Genomic DNA, 25,824 nt, shown 5'->3' with positions numbered 1-25,824 from the left:
AAAGTCTCTTTATTGGGAGACACAAGTCACACATTTTATGAGTTGCTGCTGCCATCTTGTGGTTTGTCTTGAAAAGTAATTTCTGTAAGCTATATTTTAGCTACAGATATTTTAGCTTACAGAAAATGTGTATTGAGCCATATGTTGTAGTCAATAAAACATTACTCGGACCTTGACCCAATACAATTTACTGGATCATGCTCGAGCCAGTGATGGAGCAAAAACAGGCACAAAACCCGTAAAAAAGAGGAAGGCTACATAATATGAATATGTCACCCTGTGCAACAGCGTGATACTGCTAACCATCTCAGTGGTACACATTTTTTTTATCAAACTCAGAGAGATGAGAGACCACGGGTGTGCACTTAAAATCAATAATTCGGTGCTTTAATTAAAAATAGAGAGAGACATATTCAACGTTTGTACTGTATTTAATAATGACGTTTTATTAAGTTGACATAAGAATGCCTAGTCTTTTTACAATTGCACTTTAAACTGCATCTGAGGGACAGTGTCAAACACTGTTTTTGTTCTCTGTGCACCAAGGAGCTTCAAATATGACCTTTATTATTCCATAAATTGAACGAAATACAGTTAGCTCTATGGTTGTGTGTGCACTATAACATTTTACAATGTATTATTTGTATTAGTGTTGTGTGTTAATTTGTTAATTTCGGGAAGTAGCCCATGAAGCAAAAAAATCATTTGTAAAACATCACACAAGGATAAAATTGTTGTAAAATGAGTGTTCCTGCGAAACAACCAGCTTTTAAAATATACATTTTCAGCAATATTTTAAAATTAAAAGAAATATTTTAAAAGAGTAATAGCAGCAAGAAGATAGTTAATGAGATTTTTTAAAAAATACAGTTTACTGAGCATAACACCCACCTCTCCCCTGAGTTTGTACAAATGAATAGCACCAAGAAGAAAATTCATAGGAGTGCTGTATACCATTTTAAGAACGTGACACCCTACCTTTTCCTGAGTAGCCACACTGCAGATGAATATCAGCTGATGCCAAACCCAAAAAGCTGACTGTCAGGCCGTAAAATATGACAAGCCTCCTTATAATGTCTCCCACCATTAGATATGCTGCGAGGCTTATTCCAAGACTACCTGGGGCTATCATAAATAGCACGTGTTCAACATCCTCGATCCTGTAGTTACAAGTACACATGTTGCTGATTCAGAACAATGGGGCATATTGCCAACGAGTAGCGATATTTATCGCTAACTAGGCTTAGCAACAATTTTTTATCGCTAAGCATCGCGGGAAATTATCGATGAGATAACGTGCTATTATCAACGTTTATCTCCAAAGCGATAATTTTTCTGGTGATAGGGTGAATATCGCTGATAACACAGCGATATTCACGCATTAGTGACAAAATGCTCTTAGCCATGTTATCCAACTCCCGTTGGATAACATGGCTAAGAACTGGTCTGAGAAGACGTTAGTTTTTGGTGATAGCGGGAATATTTCCATCGCTACGCCCGCCTTGCTAATAGGCGATAGCTGTATTAGCGACTGCTTTCAGTCGCTAACAGGTTGGGTACGCCCACTTTGCATGTCATTAGCGATAAATGTCACCGACATGCAAAGCGGGCCCCAAACCGCTCGATATCCTTTAAAAGCTGTCGCTAACATCAGTTGATAACATGGCTAAGAACTGGTCTGAGAAGGCGTTAGTTTTTGGTGATAGCGGGAATATTTCCATCGCTACGCCCGCCTTGCTAATAGGCGATAGCTGTATTAGCGACTGCTTTCAGTCGCTAACAGGTTGGGTAAGCCCACTTTGCATGTCATTAGAGATAAATGTCGCGGACATGCAAAGCGGGCCCCAAACCGCTCGATATCCTTTAAAAGCTGTCGCTAACATCAGTTAGCAACAGCTTGCTACTATAGCGATAAAATTATCGCCGCTTAGCGTCCGAAAACGGCGGCTAAACCGGTAACCTATCGCCCCCCCTTGGTAATATGCCCCAATGAGTTTTCCAGCTGTTGGTAAATGTATTAACTAATAGTGTGCCTAGCCTAAATTTTATAAACAACGTGTGAGCCAGGGACGGTTGGATCATGTCCATATACAATTCCTTTGCAAGTGTAGATTTAAGGGATCGGGAAACATCTACCAAACCCCAGGCTTTGGCCTCATGATTGTATCTGATGCTATTACTATTCCAGATGGTGTCTTTTTTATAGAAGCCTTGGTTCTAGAGTTAATTTAAGCAGTATTGTTCCAGTAGACACTCATTCCTGAGTCCTTAGCCCCTTCGGGGCTGATGACGAGCTGGGCTCGTCATGGCGTAGCCTCCTCGCACGCTGATGCCGAGCCCAGCTCGTCATGAATAATGGGATTTAGAAAATCTGAGCGTGCGAGCGGAATTCCGCTCGCACGCATGTGGTTAAGGTTGGATTTGATATATTGAAACCAAGGAGGGAGATATGCCTTACCCAGATTCAGAATTTTCTCAACTGCCAACATATAGTGATGGAGTTCTGAAGTGGACCACAGCCTGGCCAAGTAAGGTGTTTAGGCGCTGTCATATCAAAAACCCTTTTGAGGCCAGCATCGAAAAATAGGGGGGTTATGGGGTGCCCTGAAACTGAATAAGGATCCCAAGAAGCTGTTTTCCTTTGAAATTAAGCCGTTGATGTTTACCGCCCCCCTAATTTCTGCCCCATCCAGGGCTAAAATTCAATGGCAGGGGAGCGGATTCGGGGATGGTCACCTTGAACCTCTTTGTAATTGCTGATGTGGAATGTAGCAGTGTTGGTTCGATTTTGTGAATGTGGGATTTCCATGTTTGAGATGTATTGATTCTGATCCCCAGATAATCAGATTTCTCAACCAGCTGCAGGGTTGACCCCTTCATTGAGAACCCACCTCTGCAAGATTTGAGGGGGTTTAGTATCATTATCTTAGCTTTTAAAGTATTCACCTTCAGGCCATGGATGTCACAGTATTTAGTAAATGTATTCAGCACATTTTGGAGCCCAGGCGAGAGAGCAGAAGAGTATTGACTGCCAAAAGCAGCGCATGTATGGAACACCCACCTAACCTAGGGGAATCATCAACACATTTCCCTAAAGTGTTTAAACACATCATTTATGTACAATGAAAACAGTGTTGGTGCGAGTACGCACCTTTGGCGTATAACCTCACTCTGCGCATATGCGATCAGTCCTTTCACAACCCAACCCCCTTATGACTTGAGCTAGAAGTATATCTAATAATGCATGATCTATCTCCATAGTATTAAAGTGCACAACAGATGCTGCCTGGGGACAAGATCAAAGGCTGCCCTGAGATTCACAAAAACCATGCATGAGTGATCCTTGGAGAGCCTAAAATATTTTGAAATGATAAGATCAAAGCGATAGATTTGATCTATTGTGCTCAACTCGGTTCAAAGGTCTGCCTGCAATGGGGACAGATTGGAGGCCGCATCAATCCAGTCCAGTAGTCTAGCCAGGACTCAATGGCAGAAAACCTTCTGGAGGTCATCTATGAGGCTGATGGGCCGATATTTGCCAGGAACATTTCATTTGCCCTGTTTATGTACTGGGATAAATTCTGCGCCTCGCCAAGAGCCAGGAACTTTCCCACCTGCCAATGTCCCATTAGACAATGCATTGATGCAGGGGCCACATATGGAGGACTCAGAGCAAAACAGGTTGCCAGGGACTTTATTAGCGCCCATCATTGGTTTTCGTTGCCTCAACCACGGCTAACCAGTTAGAATCTAACCAGCTCTGTTGAGTGAATGCGGAAATGCATTCGTAATTCGCACGGGTGGCAGAAATTGCCTCCCGGGATCCCTTATAACAGCTTCTATTAGTTGCCCTTTCGCCTGACGACATTCCTTAGGGATGACTGCTGAGTGGGCCCCATTTTTACATCTTAGAGGGCAGATTTACAAGCCCCATGTGCCACTTTTGCGTCACTTTTAACATGGGAAAAGTGATGTGAAAGTGGTGGAAGGGGCTTGTAAATCTGCCCCTAGATCTTTAGTGCAAAGCGACTACAAGGCGCTAAATAGATCATCATAGTGGTCTAACAAAAACAATATATCAAGAGGATGCACAGTAAATGATTAAAAAAATAACATTGAAAGTATCATACATTTCTGTTAAAATTTCAGTATCAGACAAAGTTTGAAACAATTTAATAGATTTTCTGTTATTGCATCGGTTTATAATAGTTATTCCCTAACACATTTCCATCCAGTATGTGCCTAAGTGCGTTGTGGTCACTGTCGGATCTAGTTAAAATTCAACTGCCAAATGCCGACGTAAAGGTCTATAAAATATATTCAACTCTGTTTTGTGAGGCGCCTGGGGTAAATGTATAAGAGCAATGTGTATCAGACAGAAACCTCCCGTTACGTGCCTGAGTAATGTGATTCAGTGTACTTGACAGAAGCTGAGTGCCTGAAACTTGCCATGCTGAAATGGGTTTGCTCTCCGGGACAGGTCTGCTTCTAGCTTCATCTTCTAGATCAATTGCTGATGCTAGGTCCTCTAGCTGCTCACAGGTTGTGTTAAAATCTCCTGCAATTATGAGCAGAGTGCTGGCTGTAAAATGGTGAGCAAGTGTCTGTAATATAGGGGATTATTTATTGCTCTACACTGAATGATTATATGCATTGCAAAGATCTATCCTGCTACCATCATACCCCTAGTAGACAGACCATTAAAATGGCAGTGCTTTTAATGTCTAATCTGTTTATGATTACATTTGCCATTTTTTTTTGGTCCATATTTAAAGGCTGTCTGAAGGGCGCCCGGCCTTGGAAAGTATTGTCTCAATGCTAAAATTGGAGTAACCAGATCTAAAATAGTTTTCCACTGCCCATGTTTCTTGCAAAATCATTGTATCATGTTGACTGCTAAAGTGTCCCCAATCTAAATCCATAATTTTCTCTCCCAGCCCACAACGTTCCAAAAGGGGAGGTGGAGATTAATTTACACTTATAAAGAAAAGAGAGTACTCTCTCGACCCAAGGGAACTGGGTAGAGTAAGACAAAAATATTTAAGTATTCCCTGGGTTATTTTATAGTTATCTCAAGAGACACTCTGTCTCCACATTCAAAAAGAGGGCTATCCCTCACACAGTCACTCTTAATTATTTACATACACAGAGTTCGTATATTGCATCCCATCTAATAGTAGAACCACAAAGGCAATAATAGTTTGGCATAGACCTATTTGTTAAAATTAATCAATTTTTTATTTTTATTTCTAACTTAAAAAACTGTTTATATGTGTTTGAACACTATGACCATCAACGTTACAATTTTTAATACAGTGCCTAGTGCTCGTTATTTCCACATCACAAATGTACACAGTTTACACTACATGTAAAAACAACTAATAAGAACACAATTCAATTTAAACAAGATTTAAAAAAGATTTAAAAAACCGACGCGTTTCGGTGGATAAGGCGCTAGGCCCCACCTTCTTCAGGACAATTTATATAACATGGATCTGAATTTTCTTGTGACACTATTCTCTCATTATATATATGGTGTTCATGTAATCTCCTATTCGAATGATTATCTGTTGGTCAGTTTAATCAATTACGACCTGTATTTCCTTGTACTTAAATATAGACCGGTGTGTTTGTGTAGCTTCCTTATTTATTGGCAAGCAGTTTCTCGTGTTCTTATAATCTTAAATCACGAGATTTGGATCCTTCTTTGTGTCTTCTACCTCTAAACATAGGCCGATATCTGTTTTGAATTTCTGGGTTGCCTTTCACGATGTAAGTCAGACCTCCATTATTATTTTCGGATCAGCTTCTTAGGTGGGGCTCTTTTCTCATACCCTCTCCTTGTCACCTTTTGGCGTTCTCGTATCTTGCTGCCACCGGTCTCCGTATTATCAGGAGTATAATGTGGACCTGCTTGCTTAGATTTTCTTTTACACTTGGCGGGTGCCCCCCCCTCACTAATGTCTGGGCGATCAGCGTTTGACAGCTTGCTAGAAGTAAATGTTGGTGACTGTGGTTGCTGGACAAACACATCAGGCTGGGGGCTGTATGGTGCTAAAGAGGACAAATTCTTAGTGCTTCCTTGAGACCCTAAGTAGAACTAGTGCCCCTCTCCCATCTCTGATGACAAACACCGTTCTGCCAGGGCACATTTTGTATCTAGAAATCCTGTAGCTCATATCAGGAATGCATCAAGAGTGGTGCCACCAGGTGTTTTGGAAGTACCTACTATGTTGCCTTTCAATTTGCGGTTAACTATTGTTACAGAATAGAGGCTATCTTACAACAAAGAGATTGGAGCTCATGTCCCAGCAGAAAAGCAATCACCAAAGTTTAATACAAGATCACAGGACAAAGGGGTTGACCCAGCCCAGACTCCTCCGGAGGATGATGGGCGTAAGATCCACTCGCCCTTGGCCTGGACGCGTCCCTCGCTGTGGGGTAGTGTTGGCACTTTTGTAGCCCTGGATACTGGGGCTGGAAAGTCCCCAAACGATGCACCAATGGTATTAGTGTTGTTCTTGAGCAAAGAACAGAGTTCAAATGTATACAATTGAAGGCCATTTTATTTGACCGAATAGAGGTTGTTTTATGTTTTGAATGTGCTTTTGTTTTCTGTTGTAGGTCACAAAATTGGATTACTCAATAGATGTAGAGCAAAATTCATTATATAATGTGATGAATTTTGTGTTTTACTATTGGGAAGCTCAATGTAACATTTGCATCATTTCACAGTAACTGTACAAGTTTTCTCCCAACTCCAGTTTGGAATACAAGCCAGGATCCTTCCAGGTCTTCTTAGAGAGCGGACTCCATGTTAGTTGTTTACTGATCTGCACTTAGAATGTTTTTTACATGTTCTTCTTTATTGCCTAAGCAGTGTCCATGACAGAATGCTCACAATATGTGCCCTGTGCTAGAACATTTTCAGTTCTGCCTATTGATTAGATTAGGGCTCAGCTTACACTGTTGTTATCAATTAAAATGTATTTGCATTTTTAGTATTGTGAATTGATTGAGGAACCATTATCTTTTTGCCTTTCATAGTGATTATTACAATTTAAGTAAACCTTCCTAGTTTGTACTTTGAACCTTGTCTGGTTTGAATTTTACAGTGTGATTTGTCTGGTTTACTTGAAACATTGCATTTGTGCTTAGGGTTCTCATCTTTAAAGACTCACACGTCGCCCAATCCATTAATTAGCCCTTTTGATGTAGAAATCGGCCACAGTTTATGGAAGCCGAGGATGGTTTCAACAGATTGGTGCAAATAATAGTGCAAATCTTAATGGAGATATGCATTCCCAGAGTGTATTTTGGTTAGTTACATCATTAGATCTTATAGCTTCAGGTCACATAAATGTGTGGATGTGCTGCTCCAGTTGAAGCAGTAGTTGAAGCAGTTCCTGGAGTTGCATTAAATGAGTATAAGTGGGGATTGTTTTGTGTGTGTGGTACTGTGCTATGTGGATTGTTATGCTGCGTGACTTGTGTTGTTTTGAGTGTGCAGTTGTTTAGTGAAGTGGCAATTTCTGTCTTATAATATCGTTTTAGGTCTATGCAACTCTTGTACTGTAATCCAGTTGAAGATGACATCTGTATTTACAATGATTCATATGAACTGTTGAAATTGTTTTCAATTTTGTTAATTGGAAATTTTGTTTTGATGTGGTTTTGGTTTTGTTCGTTTGAGTATCAGATTTGAAGCAATCCAAGATCTCTAGTTACAAATATTTAGGTTGATTATCTGCTAAAGGCGTGCATTGACGCATCAAAAGATATCTTTCACTATTGCACTAATTAGGGTTATGTCATTCATTTCTTTATGAATTGGAAATAGGCGCACAATCTTAGGGGCCTATTAGAATGGCGGGAGGACTTTCGTCCGCCCGCCATTAGCTCAGTCTTTTTTAAAGTTTTAGAAGTTTTAGTTTAAGGGTTTTCCTTATTTGTGGAGAGTTTGCATCCCTTCATGTATTCCAGTAGGCAGATAACGTTTCTTCATTTGAATCAAAGGTTTGCATTTCAAGTTTTGTTTTGATTGGTTAGTTGCTTGTGTCTCAATCTAATTTGAATGAAAATGGGTGCTGCTTTGAAAAAGAATACAGCTGCTACTTGTGAGGGAGATAACGTTCCAACAGAGGGATCACCTTTCCATGAAGTGTTGAAAAATTTAGGGCTACTTTTCATACTTATCTATGGCTCAATTAACGAAAATAAAATTACTGCTGATGGAAAAAAATATGCCCGTTGCGTGGCATATACAAAGCCCTCACTGACCTGGAAATGCCACCACACATCTTATAGTTAATAAACCATTTACATGAAGACAACTATGAACTCATCAGGTGGAGGGAACACGGCCAGTCGACTGATCGGATACCAGTTCGCAAATACGTCCATCAAGGCTGCATATTGGCAGCGACACTGTTTTAATTATTTATTAACAACATTGTACATTTCCTGTCCCAGGCTGATACGATGCTCCCCTCTTGGCTGAAACCAAAATTCCGATCCTCCTCTTAGCAGACAACCCCTTGTTGATCTCCTAGACCTCAAGCGGCCTCCAGAAACTTCTGACTCGCTTTGACGAAGTTTGATTTGATCAAGACTTGGATATCAACTCTGCTAAAATCAAACTGATGTAGTTTAATCCACATATAGCATATAAGGGGAGTATAGCTCTGGGGCGAGCTCACCTTGAGAAGGCCAATGCCTTTATTTATCTTGGTGTGACATTATCTGGTGCATGGCCTGGTATTCCCATGTTAACAAGGTGGCCACAAAACTTTAGCAGACGTCGGGTGTGTTACTAAAGGAATATTTTACTTCATATACCAAACATATCACACCGCACTCAAAATCTATGAGGTCAGAGCATTGGACTCCCTGCCCTTTAGGGGGCGGAACTGGGGGGTTTTCTATTTCTGAAGAGCTAACTTGAACCGAAAATAAGTTTCTCAGAAATCTCGCCTCTCTCCCTCCTAGTACTCCATTGCACCCACTTCTTATGGATTTGGGTCTAGGAGGGTTGGCAGGCCAAATTTGGCAGCACCTATTACTGTACAGGAGATATTTGTGGACTACCCCCAAACTTGTTCACTATGCTAAAGGCCCCAAGGAGGTTATGAAACCTTACCACTTTAGCAAGGTTTCCTGGCTCCCCAGAATTAAGGAGGAGTTTTACCCTCTTGGGTTGCCTGAGTTGTGGGACCATCTGGATTTCACTAACTTCCAGTCTAAGTCTTCTCTGAACCAGCACTACAGGGCAATTTTAATGGGCAATGAATCCCCAAAAGCTGATAGTTCTTAGATAACTAGTGACTTCATACACTTCAAGTCCATTTGTGGATTTGAGCCTTTCTGGGTCAAGTGTCTGTTACTTTGGACAGTGTTATATTTTCAGTTTTGAGTTTTGAGAGGGTTCACTTCCAAGTGGGTGGATGGGAGGAGCTGCTGCGTGTCCAGTTTGCAACTCCCCAGAGGAGAATGTTCTGCACGGTTTATTTGTGAGTCCAGCTTATGCCTTTACCCGAAGTACCTTGTTAGCTTCTACATGTAGGTTGCTAGGTGTACATAGCCACTCTGTTGCCCTCCACATTATTACTAGTTACAATAGAAATGGTCAGAGTCTATCGATTCATTGGAACAATAAATGTTAAGCAAGCAATTAATCAAGTATGGAACAAACCAATGTTATATCCAAAGTGTGCTTATGCTATTTATTCATTAATTCAGCATAATATAAATCAGGTACCTGGTTCAATTCCATGGGTACCTAGACACAAGAGGTATCATTACATGCAGACACAGGAAATACAATATTCAATTACGTCATTGAATCATATGTACGCCAGTAGGTATTATTCTCATATTGAATACACCGCTTATGAGCTTCATATAGAAAGACCAAACATTTTATACAAATTATTTACATGAATATCGCGCTCAAAGTGATAGAAATAGGGAAACAGTTAGGTGGGATAGGTGTGATGGGGAACAAGTGAGGACTGGGTAAAGGTGGTTGTGACTAGGAACAATCACAGTGGGATAAAATAAACCCTTTACAGTCTGTAGTTCGATCTGAAGTTCCAATATACACATATACATAGGATTCGTGTTACTCAGTTGATTAATCCTATGATTGGAGATTGGTTGTTTCGACCCCCTGGTTAAAGGGTAGGTTTGAGCCTCATATTGGGGTCTTCATCAGGACAGGAAAGAACAGGAGCGCCTATGAATAATAATTCTGAATGAGTGTATCATGTATTAAGAAAGCTGAAAAACACACTACGGGAACATATCAATGGTAAAAAATGGCTTACTTTGGCAGAGGCCCTTACGTGGCCATTATGGTAGGACCATCAAGGGTTCCTTTCTTTTGGGGTGGTTACTCCGCCTTCATCTGAAAGGGGAGTGTTGAATTACTAGCCAAAATTGTTTAAAGCGTAGTGTACGCATTAATTATCTAAGGATCCTGAGGGGGTACTTACTGGGATTAAAAGCCTTCCATCCAAAGTGTTGTTTCTCTTTTGCAAGGTTCACAGCTAAGTCAGCGTTTGTGTGGTCATGGTTCTCGCACCACACGCGATTCTGAAGGAAGAGGAATATAAAATAGCCAAGTGTTAAAGGCAGTGGCCTCGATATGTGGGGCACATTTTATAAAAATGCCGATGTTGTGTATCCATTTGTAAAGAATATATCAATGGGGAGCCTAATCTTTAAGAATTGGCGCTAAAACACAGCGCTGATCATGGAGCTAAATTAACCGATGGTAGGGTTGCTGGTATATAGCATTACACATGAGGGGGCCTCATCTTTAGGAATTGGCGCTAGAATACAGCGCTAGTCATAGAGCTAAGTTAACCGATAGTATGGTTGCTGATATATAGCATTACACATGAGAATGATACAGCCAAAAAATGGAAGCGCTGCTGTGCAGCGCGCGTCAGATCTCCCTAGCCGCTGGGACCGCGGCGAGGAGCCCAGAACTGGAAAGTAGCTCACCGTTAAGTTTTGACAGCAGTGGCTGTCTACCAGATGCTTCTTGCTCGTTTGCCGGCCGTGTCTGAGCCGCGAGGTGCAGCCGCCGGATACTTCCTAGGGGCTCGGCTGCTCATGTCCAATCAGAGCGCATGGACGTAAGGGAGCGTGTGAAAAGTCCCGCTGCTGGATGAACAAGTTAGGGACTGTACGGAAGATTGGTTATACTCTGATGCTAAAAGCAGCGTGTAGAGTGAATGTTAATTACCGGTAATGTATATATCTAGGGAAAACACAGTCTTTCAGTAGTTGCATTGAGATTGGGTGAGGACAAAGCGAGGCTTATCACATTTTTATGCTATTGCAAAATACTTAGAAAAGTATCACATGTTATGTACACTTGCATCGCCTAATAGGATTAGATGATTATGAAATTAATATTGTCACATATTTAAGATAACAGCAATCCTAAGTGATACATGACAGCTAACATGGTATAGCTAATCTCTATGGAAAAACTTAAACTTCTGAACATAGGAAATCAGGTATCATAACACACAGCTAAAGTTCACATTTCTACATATGCTGTCGCTATTGGCTGAGTAGTGCCATTTGGGAAAAGGTGGCATCCTGCTCATTAAGGCCATTTTGCACAGAGTCAAACGACTGCATCCACTTACATTCACGTAAATTTAAGATTGAATCTAGGTCTCCACCCCGGGCACCCAGTGTGATCTTCTCAATGACCACCCATTGGAGGGATTCAGGTGTATGAGCCATTGTCGTGAAATGTTCAACTAGGGGTGCTCCTGTAGTTTGACACCTTATCCTGCTGCAGTGTTGCAGTATCCGGTTTTTTACCCTTTGTTTAGTCTGACCTATGTAGATTTGCCCACATGGACAAAAAATGGCATAAATCACTCCCTGACTGTTGCAATTGGTTAGTGTTTTCAGATGGATAGTCAGATTGTTATGTGTGATTGCCTTCGTTTCTATACACATTGCGCAGGCTTTGCATTTGGTGCATTTGTAATTGCCCACTATGGTGGGTAGATTCCACAAAGTTTGTATAGTAGGTGCTGGAGGGGTGTGGAGTAGTGAACGGACAACGTAGTCTCTGACGCTTTTAGCTCTTTTGAATGCATGCATCGGGGGATTGGGTGTTTCTATTGTCTCTGCTACGATGTGCCAATGTTTGTTGATTGCCTTGCGAATCTCATTACTCTTGCTACAATATGTAGTTACACAGATCATCTTATCTTCAGGCAGTGTACGTTCTTTGGGTATTAGAAGAGTTGCTCTGTCACTGAACCAAGCTCTCTTACGAGCTCTCTTAACCAATCTCTTGGGATATCCTCTATCAATTAGTTGAGAAATAAGATCATCAGACTCAGCAAAGTAGTCGTCTTTCATGGTGCAGTTCCTCCGGATCCGGAGGAACTGTCCAAAGGGAAGGTTGTCCCTTAGGGCCCTGGTGTGGTGGCTTTAGTATCTTAGTAATGTGTTGCGTTCAGACTGCTTCCTATAAAGTGTGGTATACAGTAGTCCTTCATGTTCCTTGATGCTAATGTCCAAGAAATCAATAGAGTGGTTACTGCTACTGCTGGTAAATTGGATATCTTGTGATTGGGTATTCAACCATCGGATAAATTCATCAAGCTCCTCCTCCTGTCCATTCCAGATCATCAGGATATCGTCGATATACCTGCGGTATTCCTTGATTTTGTTGGCAAACGGATTATGAGGTGAGAGGATGTAGTTCTGCTCAAATTCACTCATATATATAATGGCTAGGTCCGGGGCGAATGCTGCCCCCATCGCCACTCCCTTACATTGCATGTAATATTTGTCCTGAAAAATGAAGACATTTTTCGTCATCGCGATCTCCAAAAGATCGATCAAGAATTCTGTTGGTACCTCCGCTGGTTGGGGCCTAGTAGACAATGCTCTTCGTATAGTAGTCAAAGCTGGTAACTGAGGGATACTCGTGTAAAGTGACACGATGTCCATTGTTACAAGGAGTTGGGTGTTCTTGTCAAAGGGTTGTTGATCCATGAGGTTAATAACCTGCATGGTGTCCCTCAAGTAGGTGGGGGTTGCCTCTGCCAAGGGTTTCAAGAAAATGTCAATGTACTTACAGAGTGGTTCCAGGAGGGATCCACACCCTGAAATAATCGGTCTACCAGGTGGTTTGGTGGGGTTCTTGTGAACCTTTGGTAACACATAGATGGTAGGGGTGCGAGGTTGGTCCACGTTTAAAAAGGCATATTCTTTTTCAGTCAGAAAGCCAACATCCTTGGCTTTTTCAGTAAGCAGTTGAAATTGACGCCGAATCTCCGTTGTAGGATTCATAGCTACCGGCCGGTAGCTTGTCCTATCGCTTAGTTGGGAGTTAATCTCTTGTCTGTAGTCATTGACATCCATAATGACTACTGCTCCCCCTTTGTCGGCTGGCTTGATGACCAATGTTCTGTTCTCCTTGAGTTCTTCCAGGGCTGCTCGCTCTTTCTTAGTAACGTTGTGTTTCACGTATTGCTTGTTATTACAGGCCTTGAGGACATCCCTGAGGACCAGACTCTCATAGGTCAAGATTCGATGGTCAGTCATTGCGGTATGAGGAGTGAAGGTGGAAGGTGGTCTTAAGTCGGTGAATGATCTATTCGAAAGGGGGGTTTTGTGCATGAAGAAGCTTTTGAGTCTTATCTTGCGAAAGAATTTTGTTAGTTCTGTTTTCAAGTTGAACAAATTCGCATGGGATGTAGGGACAAATGATAGACCCTTGCTCAAAATCCTCATTTGATCCTCTGACAGCATTTGACCGGACAGATTCATAATGGGATTCTCTTTAATCACCAATGGTAAGTTTTCCTCCTGGTGTTTATCTCCCCGTGATTGTCCTGCTGAAATCTCACTTGCTTGTTGCTGTATCCCTGCTGTCTTGAATCGTCCCAATTCCTGGGGTTTTCCGGGTTTTGGCCTCTGGTTGGGCGCCTGTTCCATCCGCCTCCTCTCCCTCATGGGGGTCTCCAAGAGCTGTCTTCTAAAAAAGGCTGTGGTTGTCTGCTCTGTGGGTCTTGGGGCGATTGGTACCACTGATCTTGATTTTGATAGTTCCCACTGGTTCCTGCTCCCTCGTTGTCACTACTTCCACTGTAAGAAGAATCAGAGAAATTTGTGTACCTTCTGCCCCCACGTTGGCCACCTCTGTAACCTCCTCTTCTTCTGTTGAAAAAACGGCCCTGGTTGTCTTGCTTGAAATAGTCTTCAGCCAAGTATGGATACGTTCTTTTTTTGTTATAATATTGAATGTCTTTTGCCAGTTTCTCAAGTTTCTTGTTTTGTGATTCGACGTCAAAGTCTTTGAGAGTTTTATTCAGTCTCTCTAGCGTTTCCTTGGCACTTGCAAATGCTGAATGGCTTGTTATTTCAGCTCTTAGATCAGTGATTTCTTTGGTTAACTGTTCCACCTGGTCTCGTGCTGTCTCCACCCCTAGCACCATCCAGTGGCGAGAACAGTTATTCGCTACAAAGCTGAACCCCTCCTTAAATTTCGGATTATCCACAAATATTGCAGGTTCATTGCGTACCTGTAGGCCTGTTGGAATTACATTGGCTCTGAGGTACCCTGTCAGGAGATGACCATGTAGTTTGGTGCGTACCAGTTTTTTTTCAAGTCGTTCAAGTTTATTGATTTTTTCGTTAAGTGAGAAATCAACAGTGGTGGTATTGGTTGAAAGAAAAGCGGACCCAGTATCTCCCCCAATAAGGTCTCTGATATGGTCTTCACTATAAGAGAGGGTTTCAGACTCAAACATGATATAGCCCTCAATCAAAACAATAGTGCATAAATCTAAACAAAAAATAAAGAAAGAAAAACCCTTGCAAGACAGCTCTTGCACATAGAGTAGTAAATTTCAATGGGGTACACCCTAAGAAATCTCTGACCCGGGTCAGTATAGGTAGTTACAATAGAAATGGTCAGAGTCTATCGATTCATTGGAACAATAAATGTTAAGCAAGCAATTAATCAAGTATGGAACAAACCAATGTTATATCCAAAGTGTGCTTATGCTATTTATTCATTAATTCAGCATAATATAAATCAGGTACTACTCCGCATTATTACGGCAGACAGTTGCTCGGTTGTAAGTAATTAGAAGGAAGGCTCTTCGGCCCTTGTAGTTGCTTGATGTTGTTCGCTTCACCTACTAAGCAGCATTTTCTGTTGTATTACTTATGTGCACTCTCTCATTATATTTTTATCTCTTTAGACTGTTGATAATTTCAATTAATGGCTTGCAACGATGTTTTTATGAAATGTGCCTATAGTCTTTTCCATAGTGCATTTTTATTCATTTATTGTTTGTTTTTGTCTGGTTGTATTTCTATGCCCTGGTGGCCTAAATAAAGTCATTTGAACTGATAAACATAAGCAATTGCCTTTGAATGGCACTGCTAACGTGAGAAAGATTGAGGGGCATATTATCAAGTATGGCGTTAAAAATTATCGCCGGTTCAGCGGCAGAAAACTGCTGCTAAAGAGGCGATAATGGGCTTGATAATATGCTCTGGAAATTGTGTGTGCTTGCCTCCTGGTGGAAGTCTCAGAGCCATCAAAAACTTCACATGCAGCATCTCTCAATCAATAAATCAAGCATTTGTTAAGCACAACTACTCACTCGTAAGGGTCTCAAGGCGCTGGAATGGGGGGGTGTACACTGAACTCCACTGTTGGGAGTTCTGGTGTGCCAAGTGGTGTCAATTCTAGTTCTGGGTCCTTGAAGGTGGTTCTGCTGCTTTAAGACTTGGAAATCTACGAATTGCCGTTCCAGCACTGTTTTTCCTACGTCAGGTATGCTGTGCTGGTGAAAAACCAACGCATCGCTGCTGTGCAGTTGAAAAATTGATGCAACGCTTGTTTGTGGCCCAAAGAACCGCTGCAGCCTGAAGAACTGATAAAGCCAGAGTCCAGAGCACCAAGTCTATGACGTCTGAGACCCCTGCTCTGACTTCAGCGTGGGCTCTGCTGTGTGGCAGAAGGCATTGATGCCTCACTTGTCTGCGGGAGTATAAATTGACGCCGCGCCTGGTCACCACCACATTGACCCATAGCGCCTGGATTTTCTCTTGCAGTGCTCCATGTGTGGCAAGTTTCCAATGCCTCGCCCAACTGTAAGGAGCCACCTCTGGAAATTGACCCATCGCTTCTCCTCGCAGTCTGGAATCAATGCAAAAGACTTCAGCATTACTGATGCATACATTCCCCAAGGAATCAAGAACCAATGCATCGCTGTGTTTTCTGGCGCATTCCTCCTTTGTAAACTGTTTTTCGACTTGGATTTTGACGCATCATAGGTACTTTGTGGTAAAATCAACGCATCTATAGGGTTCTAGAGACAGAATCGCTTTAACCTTTTAAAAGTGATATTTTGAGTTATGCATGTTGGGTTTTTTTGGTCGTTTTGGTCTTGTTTGGTTCAGATAAGGAGTGTTTATTTTTTTCTAAACTGGTAGTGTCTTCACTGCGTTACTGTGTGTTATGTACAAATACTTTACATATTGCCTCTGAGATAAGCCTTTCTGCTCGTGCCAACCTACCATGGGGGTGAGCAGGGCTTATCTTGGGTGTGTAACTCCCTTACCCTGACTAGAAGGAAGTTCCCCTACTTGGACAGGTTGCATGCCACTGCCAAAAAGAGATCCTCATTTCTAACAAAGAGTTAAGTGAAGCTTTTAAGGAGATCAAGGTGCTCAAAAGTGTTTGAATATATCAAGGGGAAATGAGCCAGGAAGTTTGAGTTTGAGAACCTAATACGTTGGAGGAAATATGAGGGGATGTTCCTGTAGTGTGTTCAACCAAATTGAGTGGCTCTGATTTTTAAATAAATGTGATGATAATGAAGTCTTAAGTGATTGGAAACCAATCAATGCCCATGTACAGAACATTTACTTTTAGGTTGCTTAATGGTGCGACCCACAAGTGCAGTGGAAACGTGTGCATATTTGTCTGATTATGCCATTTGAATTTCTAGCTACAGTTGCACAGTAATAAGGTGCTAATTGATGTTTACTCTACGTGTCCATAAATAATTATGATGTCAGAACTTTATACTATGCAAGTTTATGGCAGAGATGACAGATAGTGAGTAGCTCTCTTAATCCATTTTGACCTAAAAAGGGATTTTGTTTAACTTCTAGTGAGATGACTAGGTTTTCACAAACACAAGGATTTGGCCACAAAAAGGCAGCTATTTATCTGTCGAACAGTCATGGCCAATTAGACCATTTCCAAAGGAACATTTTAAAAAGGTTAGGATATTACTCAATACTAGAAATGACTTTGGAGATTTCATATCAAAGAGGATGGGGGTATATTGCATGTCCATGTGTGGTTGATATCTATAAGGACACACTAAAATATCGATTAGTAAAGTTGGTCTCTTTTCAAAGCATGTCTCACATGTGTAGTATGTCTCTCTAAACACTAATATATTTCAGGGGTGGCCAGACAAATTTGGAACTGGTGTGCATGAATCTTTGTCCAAAGTTGGGGTGAGTGAGCAAGCAAAGCAAACAGTCCCAATGTCATCTCAGAGGGTTAATCGGGAAGGTCTTCCCCAAGAAAAGTTTGGAAAAAATTAAGCAAAATGGTGCGTTTCAAAGGGCAATTTTCAAATGAATTGAATAAAAACTGAGGGCTTTCTTTACAAGAAAGTGCCGCAGCGTGGCACTGCAAACCCTTTGGCTGTGCCACACTATGACACTTTCAAAGCCCAGGAATGCAACATTTCACAATAATATGTCGCATCTATGTGGTTTGCCTTGTGCTGGCGCACAATTGGCTGCCATGCGCTGACGCCTTTCATCTTGGCATTCCATCAGTTATTGAAGGTGACAAGTCGACTATATTAATTTTTAATATTTTGTTTAAACACCTGTTTGCTGAGCTATGACTAATATGTGAGCTTGTGTTGTAATCCATTCATATATTGATGATCCTTTTGAATGCTCTTCTAGGCAGCCATATTGTGATTTAGGGTTTATGAGTGGATATGTTTCTCTCATTTTTTGTGAATTAACTGCTTATTTAAATAAGTGACCATGCATTGATGAATAGATAAATTTTGATTTAAATGAATTTTTATAATGATTTAGTAGAATATGTTTCTCGCCTTTTAAACAGAATTTTTCATAAGGTATGATGAAATTAATATGTCAATACCCATTGAAATGAAATTTAGTCATATTGACTTAATGTTAATTTTAAAATCACCTCTCAGGTATTACCAGGAAGGGGTAACTACCTTCGGAGATTAGTTTGTTATCAAATATTATTAGAGATTTTATGTTTGTGAAATAATTTTAGTGATGTATTTTGTTTACAATATATAATGTATTATTTTATATAGGGAGTTCTTTTCAGCATTTGAATAAATATCGTCCTGATGATGGTCTTATTGACGACTGCAGCCAAGACCGAAACGTCGACACCTCATCATTGTTTTTGACACCAACTTATAACCACTTTTTATTGATTAATTTGGGTTGTTTGCTTCATTTACGAGGAGTTGATGCTTTTAGTTATGAACTATAGAGAAAACATTGTCCATCTTTGTTCATGACTTTTTGCTCTAATTGATTTGTTTGTATTTATCTCCCCCAAACTTTTTTGCAGTAAAAACTTTGTTTGAAATATAACTCTTTTGCTCTGTTCTCCTTTACCCTTCCATTAATTTATTTACAATTGTGCAATAAGACTGTTATCCTGTGGAGACTACTGAGTGTGTTACTCTGGTACAACTCACTAAATCAAACTGAATAATTTTGAAACAAGTCCCTTGTAGCATTCTTTGACTTGAATCATGCGCTGACGCAGGCACTGTTGCACCATGGTGCAAAGATGCCTGCGTCACAGGGATGATTGTTTATGTGCAGGAAGGAGTTCCTTCCTGCATAGAAACAATCTGAAATGGTGCTTGTCAGCTTCTATATGTGCTGCATTAGCACACATAGAAGTTACAAAACATCATTTTTGTAATGATCGTTTATGTGCAGGAAGGGAGACCTTCCTGCACATAAACAATCATAAGAGGTGATTTCCTAGTTCTATGTGTTCTGCAGAATGCAGCAAGCCTAGAAAGAGGAAAAACAAGGAGAAATGAATAAAATTCTCCTAGTTGTGCCTCCCTAAACCTCCCCTGGGAAGGCGTAGCATTCTGATGTATCTCCAGGTGTAGGATTTTTCGTAAATCTGGTAATGTATCAGGATCCATGAGTTTTGTGCGAGAAACCTACAGCAACACACATGGAACGCCCCTTGCACGCAAAGTGTTGCCTGTTAATGGGCCACATTTACAAGGACAGGAAAAGCCATTCAGGGTGGCTTTTCACGTCCATATAAATATGGGGCAGGAAAATGCACCCCAGGTGCGTAAAAAATAGTGACGCAATGAAAGGGGCTTGTAAATAAGCCCCTATGATTCTAAAAGGGCAATAATGAAACATTCCAATACTTTAATGTGTGCCAGGCAAGCATTAGCTGCATTAAAATGTCAGGCAGTCACCAACCCCCCAAAAAGTTCGAAAATTGTGGCAAACAATGTTTTGCACCACAATGTGCCTGAAAATTGTCTTCAGAGCAGTTTAAAATATTCGGGGTATTTATGGTCTGTCATGCCCCAAAATGTATATACTATAAAGCACAGTTCTTCACTTTTACATTCTGCATCCTTTCATCTTTTTATCTTGCCCCTTCTCAGTAGTTTTCTAGTATGCAATAAATTAGAATAACTTGGGAGGAGAAGGAAGAAAACATGAAATTCTACTAATCTCAAAATTTCTGGCTATATACAGTAGAAATTGACAAATCTAATAGGCTTATACAACAGTCCTAAAGTTCGATCTATGAAGACCATATAAGATCAGACAGTATACAGACTACATCAACCATACATGCTGAGGTCTGAGACATCAGTAGTAATAATATCAAATATGGGAGATCCTTCTCTTACCAGCCAAAGCCTGCACAACACACAAGCACTTGATCCGCTCCTCTGCTTCCTTCACTCATCTTACAGAGCACCTGTAAGTAATGTCACTGTGTAGTCCCTTCTTGAGCCAGTAAGGATCTTCTCCTGCAGTTGCAGCATAAACAGTGGAAGAGGTGCAGAGAGGCATAAGGAAAGGATGAAGCAACAAAGTCAGCAGCTCTGTATCATCACTATTATAGCCATGGACCTGTAGCACTATGCCTGACCTGAAAGCAAGAACATTGACACTATATAAACCAGGTCTTATATTCCTTACTCTATTGCAAAGCAGGCCGGCCAATAATCCAGAATCATTGTCTAGTTCTATCACACTAATCATATCAATGTGTTGTCCATACAACAAAAGTATGGTAAAACCGTCCAGTTGATGGACATATGGCAACAATTATACAGCAACAACACTGTGCCTCTTAGCACTCATTCCATAGTTCAGACCATATAGGGACCTTTTAATACTTGTCATATAGCATGGCCACTATTAGATCCTTTGGTGTTGGCATTGTTAAAAGAAGAATAGCTCTATAACTCTGGCAGTGACCTAGTGCCGGTAGACTTATACGGTAATACTAGCAAAATAGCATCAACATTGACCCATACAGAGGTCCATGAGAGAGTAGCTTTATAACACTAGCATTAAGTCTATGGAATTGGGCCATTTGCACTGATTCCACAGTCCTGACTCTGTCCCCATACAATGTGGCTATAGCACTTAAAGTAGCAGTGTAGGGCTAGTAATACAACACTAATCCTACAGCACCTCTAGCGGTCAACAAGACTGACAATGCCTCTGGGTAGCAATGGTCCTTTAGCATTAACACTATGTCTATCTAGGGGTATTTGTAGAGTGCACTGTTACTCCCAAAGAGTGTCCTGGCGCTGAGGGCTAAAAGGAGAGCAGCGGGGAACAAAGGAGTTGATTCAATGATCCTTAAGTGAAAGGGCATTTTGTTCCAGAGGACAGGACCAAGGTAGGAGAGAGCCTTGCCCTCTGTCCTCGACTTTCTACCTTGGGGTGAATGCTAGCAGCAGGTCAGATGAACGGATAGTTCTACGTGGACTATAGAATGCGATTTTCAGTTTGAGGAACTCTGGTCCGGACCCTTATAGGGATTTGTGGGTAATGAGTAATGTCTTAAAGATTACTCTTTTCCATACTGGGAGCCAGTGAAGGCTCCTCAAAAGGTGGGACACATGTGCCTTCCGGGGAAGCTCAAAGATGGTACGGGCAGCTGCATTCTGGACAAGCTGAAGTCTGTACAGCATATAGCCAGGCATGCCAAGATAGAGACCATACCTGTAGTCTAACCAAGATATAATCAGGGCTTGAGTCCCCTGTTGTCTAGAGACGTAGCAGAAAAAAACAGGTGCTCACCACTGCATCGACATTGACACTGACCTTATAATACTGGTATTTGACTTCTATCTCTTAGCCATATTCTGGTTCTACACGGTATCTATGGCATTAATACTGTTATGCAATGCTAACATGCTCGGTGTGCTCCAGAATACCAAACCGTGACCGTCTGTACCACTCTGGTCATCCACAGCACTGGCCATGAGGGCTACTGAACAACAGCAGTGGCTCAGAGTATTTCGTTGTAGCAGACCGCTCTTGCACAGGTTAATGAGGAGCCACAGGGCCATATTATCAAGAACGGAGATAAGGGGATTGATAATGTGCCCTAGAGAATTTTAATAGAAGCCCAAGTTCTGGTGTGAAGGAACACAAACCCAGCTTCTATTGGAATTCTCTAGGGCATATTATCAAGCCCCTTATCGCCTCTTTAACAGCAGTTTCATGCCGTTAAAGCGGTGATTATGTTATCGCCGTTCTTGATAATATGGCTCACTGAGTTTTCCTTCGCCGGGTCTCATTTTTTGCCTCACCTGTCGGACAGCAGCACACATAGGCGAACACCCTGATATAGTACTTGTTCTTACCACCTTCCACTTTTTGTAGGGATGTCAGAACTGCCGATTGCCCCTCTCGTGCTTGTTTTCATCGACTTAGATCAGGAAGACCCACTAAATATGCCTGGCCAAGAATTAAAGCTCCTCCGTGTGGGACCCCATTTGGTTCTTGCTGCATGGTTCACTCTAACTGCTGACTGTGTCAGTTGCTGGCTGCTATTGCTGCCAGGCTGCTTCTGATCTCAGGGGGAGGAGGATAATGCATATCTCCCTGGCTGCCTTTCACATGGCGACATGATGCCGAGCTGTTCCTGTTTTTACGGACCTATTCTTGGATGTGAAGTCCTTGTTTAAATACAGGCTCTGCACCATTTTTTCCACAGCTCATCTGTATTTTACCTTAATATAACCTGGTCCCAAAACTCAGCTACATTTTGAACTCTCTCCAATTTAAAGCAAAACTTCCTCTTTGCATGATGACAGCGTTGGGCTTTTGCATTTAACGCCCACTAAACTTCAGTGTCCAGCTGCTTCTCCTCCCCTGTTAACACACTGCTGGACACATATTGCTGCTTAGTTTCGTGGATGGAATCGATGCATGCGCCGAAGAAGACACATTTAAGCTACTGGCTGCTGCATCCTAAGCAGAGGGCACAACATTACACTGCTCGCTTAACGTTCTGCCATTTCCCTATACAAGAAGATTTTGCTTTTGGTAAGCGGGATGCTGATGTATGTCTATAAATGGTAAGGCATGGCCCCAATGTACATTATGAGCAGCCGCCACTGATATATTCTATTGGACCGACAGGAACCAATCATATGGCTTTTACTTAGTATAACTTTATTGACCCTATTCAAAACCAAAGGTTCAACATTTTTCCTTTATTGTGAAGTGAAGTGACATCGGTAGAATAAACATACATATTTCCGATTCCTGAAAGGACTGATGGTCAAACATTGCATTCAGTTTTTCTCTAACTCCAATGCATTTCGTGAGGAGCCCATCTTCAAGGCACTACGAATTTACCATTTCACTCGCTCTTGATTCAGGATAGTTCATTATGGCCCAGATGTAGGTAATTCCGATTTAACGACTCTTAAATACAGAATTATACCGATTCGGTATCGGTCGGTAAATCGGAAGGGGGCAGATGTAGGTAATTCATATTTCAGAATTACCGAATCTGTATGATTCGTTATTTACCGATTTGGTAAATACCGATTCGGTATTGCCCGTTGATTCCTATGGGCCTTGAAGCCCATAGGAATCAATGGGAAATACCGATTCGGTATTTACCGAATTGGTAAATACCGAATCCTGCAAGGGTGCAGGGGGTGTCACTTTGATACCCTCTAGCACCCCAAGTTCAGGCTTGTGTGACATGTGGCACACATACATGCCCTAAGGGCATGTCTGTGTGTCACATGGCACAGGTGTACATGCACATATGTGCATGTACACCTGAATTCGGTATTTTACCACCCAATTGGATTGGGTGGTAAAATACCGAATTCTGAAGGCCTGTAGCACTGTAAACAGTGCTACCTACATCTGGGTTTTACAGAATCGGTACAATTACTGATTCAGTATTTTACAGAATTTACCGATTCTGTAAAATAATGGCCCCTACCTCTCAAAAAACAATTACCGGTCGGTAATGGCCGAAGTCGGCCGTTACCGACCGGTAATTGGCGATCTACATCTGGCCCTATGTTTGTACGCCTGGAGGTCTTCGCCTTTGCAGACAGTTAGCATTTTACCCTGGTTCTTGTGGCGTCGTGAATCCCTAGAATATGTGTGTGAGCAAATGTATGCAAGTGCATTAGTAATCCTCTCTTCAGGTGTCTGCACCTGCAGGGGTGCGTGCACGACAACTTGTATGGAACTGCATGGCACCTTAGTTGTTTGTTGAATGTTGCTTTTTCTTACTTGGGTTAGAAGGATATGAATTATGTGTCGATACAGGTATCTGTGTGTGTGTCTACTTGTGTGAGGCTCATAACTATCCTCAATACACATCATATGTATTGACACCTTGAGTTGGTCCCAGTGTTCTTGACAACAGCACCTAGCAATAATACATTCATAGGTTTCATTTTTCCCATTTTATGTGTGGGCCTTTAAGCCTTCAGATGCAGAGGTCTGTTGAGCAAAGTCAGGAATTACTGAATGTATCACACACATTGAGTGGATTCCTTGTCAAGTAGACTAATGCCACCCTACACATGAGCACACACACGCATGCTCACATTCATATATAAACCCTTCCTGCAAAGATCATCCTCTTTGTGCTTGTTTTAAATGTGCTGCACTACTTAAAAGGTGGCCTTCTTATATAGTCTCAACACAGTGAAACTCCTCCAGAGACTGGCATTACCCCCAGGTCCCTCCTGTCCTCGTCCCCTTCATTAATAACAAGTGAGATAACCTATCTTATAGACAGAAAAAAGAAAAGCAGGAATGCTGGTACGCCCCTCCCTCTCCCTATAGGGAGTACATAAGGGTACAGTACCCAGCATGCCTCCTGTTCTTTTTTCTGTCTTCGACAGTATTTCTGCAGTTTCCAGGAGCAGGTGTGCTCCTGGTGCCTACCTGTTGCTGGGCTTCGGGTGGGGCTGGTTTCCTCGGGTTTCCCCTCCTGCCGGGCTCGAGGGGTTCCCTGGAGTCTTCTTCCGGCTTTCCTTGGACTTCGCAGATGTGTGGCTGGAGGAGGTTTTGGCCGCGTCTCTGTCCTGCTGGGCTTGACCGGAGACGCAGCTTTGTTTCCTGTGCCCCCAGTGGTGCGGCGGCCCTCGTGTGGCTGGGGCGCTTCCTGCCGGAGTTTGCCTGACTTCCTTTGTATGGGGCAGGAAGTCAGGCGTTTCTGTGATCGGCCGTCGGCGGTGTTGTTTGAAGGCTTGCCGGTCCTTCGCGTGTGAGTACCGCGTAGTGTTTTTTTCGTATTTCCTCTATATTACTGTGCTCTTGCCCTACGGTGCCTGCATTTTTTGCTGCTTTGGGATGTTTTGGGTGCTGCTCCTCGTTTCTCTGTGTTTGGGGGTCCTGTACGTTTGTGGAGCCTTTGCTGGGCTTTCCTTCACGTTTTTTCGTGCTGGCCTGTGGCTATCTTTGGTGGCTGTCTGTTCCGGCTGGTATTATCATGGGGAAGCACTCATAGAAGAGCAGGCATGTGGTAGAGTCCTCCTCTTCTTCGTCCTCTTCATCCTCTCCTTCTCCTGCTAGATCCAGGCATCGTGCCCGTGGTGTGGATGCCAGGTTGAAGTCGCTGATCAGGGAGACATTATTGGAGATGGGGAGTCCCCGGTCTAAGGGGTCGCGATCCCTGTCCAAGTCAGGTGGTGTTCCCCGTCCTTCTTCTTCTTCCTCTTCCTCCAGGTCGGATGGTGATGATCTGGAGCAGGATATTGTCAAGGGCAAATATGTGAATAAAGATGTGCTTCCCGAATTATTGGCCCATGTGAAGGAGAATATGGGGTTTCCTGCTGATGATGTCCCGGGTACCTCTGGAGGGTCCTTGCTTCGTCAGTTCCAGTGCGCTGCGCCTGCGGTTTTGCCTGTCCATCCTTGTGTCAGGGAGGTTTTGGATCAGGAATGGAAGGATCCTGATCATATTCTTCTTCCTCGCTTTATGGCGAAGCTCTATCCTCTTCAGGATATGGTGAAGGATTTGCCGGACTCTGTTCCTGTGGATTCTTTCGTGGCCAGGCTGGTGGGTCGCACTTCTTTGGCTGAGGATGCTGTGGTGCGGGATCCGGTCGACAAGAGGGTGGACGCTTCTCTGGGAAAGGCATATTCTGGTTCGCAACTGGCTCTGAGGGCGGGCATCTACGGGACTTATGTTGCTCAATCCCTTCTTTCTGACTTGAAAACTTTGTA

At 42.2% G+C, this 25,824-nt stretch overlaps 1 long non-coding RNA gene across 1 annotated transcript in view; it reads right to left on the bottom strand.

Annotated features, from left to right (window-relative positions):
• LOC147724753 (uncharacterized) overlaps window positions 1–24,746 on the bottom strand; it is a 101,896-nt gene extending 77,150 nt beyond the window's left edge. Inside the window, exons 1-2 of the long non-coding RNA XR_015310106.1 lie at window positions 24,541–24,746; window positions 19,995–20,117 (exon numbers count right to left, since the gene is read on the bottom strand). This is a non-coding gene — a long non-coding RNA (uncharacterized LOC147724753). The remainder of the gene's footprint in view (window positions 1–19,994; window positions 20,118–24,540) is intronic.
• Window positions 24,747–25,824: the final 1,078 nt, after the last annotated feature.

This window comes from Lissotriton vulgaris, chromosome 4_1 (genome assembly GCF_964263255.1).
Source record: "Lissotriton vulgaris chromosome 4_1, aLisVul1.2, whole genome shotgun sequence".
Taxonomy (NCBI): Eukaryota; Metazoa; Chordata; class Amphibia; order Caudata; family Salamandridae; genus Lissotriton; species Lissotriton vulgaris.
Note: the sequence above shows the minus strand (reverse complement) of the source record. Positions and strands in the feature narration are given on the sequence as shown.